Here is a 1,950-nt window from a genome sequence, read left to right on the forward strand (position 1 = left end):
GGATTTTTAAGGTTCTCTAATGGCTCCTCTTCCCAAAGTCTTGCCTCTGCTACTTCTCTACTAGATCATTACTTAGCCAAACTGTATTATCTTTTGACTTCATGGTATCGCTGGAAAACTGTCTCCTAGTGGATGAAAATACATCAATGGTAGGGCTAGTCTCCATGTAGTATTTCTTTATAATCTTTGCTTATATGTCTATATGTTATGTCCATACATATTGGGCAGCTCAGTGCTGATACAAATACTTTAAATTCATTTATGGCCAAGATAGTGGTAACCATTATTTGGAGGCAACCTGCTATTGGGTTTATAGCTAACAAGTGTCACCTAAATTTTGTACTAAGAATATTAATACTTTGTAGTAAGAACACCTATGATAGATACCCTGATAATTCAGAGTAATTATAAGTAAGATAATTAACTTAAAAATAACAACTGTTATTATGATATAAATCATAGATTATAAAACACCTCTTTAAAGTTCAGTAGCTTTTAGTATATTCATAGAGTTGTGCAACCATTATTACTATCTTACTACACAACATTTTCATCATTCCAGAAATAAGCCCCATACCTATTTGCAGTCATTCCTTATTTTCCCCTTTTGCTAATCCTGGTAAACACTTTTTATCCTATGGATTGGTCTATTCTGGACATTTATATGAATGGAATAATACTATGTGACCTTGTATCTGGGTCTTTCTTAGCATGTTCTTAGTGGTTTATCTGTGTTACAGTATGTATTTACTTCATTCCTTTTTAGACTGAACTAGAGGCCTGGTGCATGAAATTCTTGCACTGGAGGGGGGGGTGTCCCTCAGCCCAGCCTGCACCCTCTCCAATCTGGGATCCTTCAGGGGATGTCCGACTGCTGGTTTAGGCCTGATCCCACAGGGATATATCTCTCACAATCTGGGAATGCTGGCTCTCAACCGCTCACCTCCCTGCCTGCCTGATTGCCCCTAACCACTCCCCTGCCAGCTTGAGCAACACCAAACTGCTCTGCTCCCGGCCTGGTGGCTCCCACCTACCCTATCCTGCCATCCCGGTGGCCCCCAACTGCCCTCCCCTGCTGGCATGATTGCCCACAAATGTCCTTTCTTGCTGGCATCTTGTGGCTGTGGGCACTGCCATCTTTGAGAGTGTGGCAGTCAATTAGCATATTCCCTCCTCATTGGCTGTGGGCGCCACCATCTTTGTGATGGCATGAGGGTCAATTAGCATTTTCCTTCGTTATTAGATAGGATGATATCCTATTTTGTCTATAATAAATAATGTTGCTATAAACAGTGGTGTACAGTTTTTATGAGAACATATTTTCCTTTCGTTGAACATATACTTAGCATTGGAATTGCTTTGTGATATGGCAACTTAATTTTTAACATTTTTGAATAATTAGAAAACATTACTAAAGTTGCTGTAACTATTTTACATTCTCACCAGCATGTAGAAGGATTTTATTTTATCCCCATTTTCACTTGTGATTTACTGTGTTTTATAATAATCATTCTAGTGGATGGAAAATACCATTGTGATTTTGACTAGTATTTTGGTGTTGAACAAGTTTTCACATGCTTATTGGCCATTTGTATTTCTTTTAAGAAATGCCTGTTTAGAGACACAGCTGATTCTCACAGCCAGTGGGCCTGGATGTCAAATTCCCGGCAGTATTACCTACAAAAATCTAAGCTTAACTACAACAAGACTGCGCATAAAGACCACTAGGGGTTGCACCAAGAAAGCATAAAAAATGCAGAGAAAAAGAAACAGGACGCAGATGTCAGAAATGGAAGATATAGAGCTAAAAACCACACTCTTAAAGTCTTTCAATAATTTTCTAAAAACAGCCGATAAATTTAGTGAGATCCTCAAGAAATCTAATGAGACCCTCAATGTTGTGATAAAGAACCAACTAGAAATTAAGCATACACTGACTGAAATAAATAA

The sequence above is a fragment of the Myotis davidii genome, unplaced genomic scaffold, assembly GCF_000327345.1.
Source record: "Myotis davidii unplaced genomic scaffold, ASM32734v1 scaffold598, whole genome shotgun sequence".
Classification (NCBI taxonomy): domain Eukaryota; kingdom Metazoa; phylum Chordata; class Mammalia; order Chiroptera; family Vespertilionidae; genus Myotis; species Myotis davidii.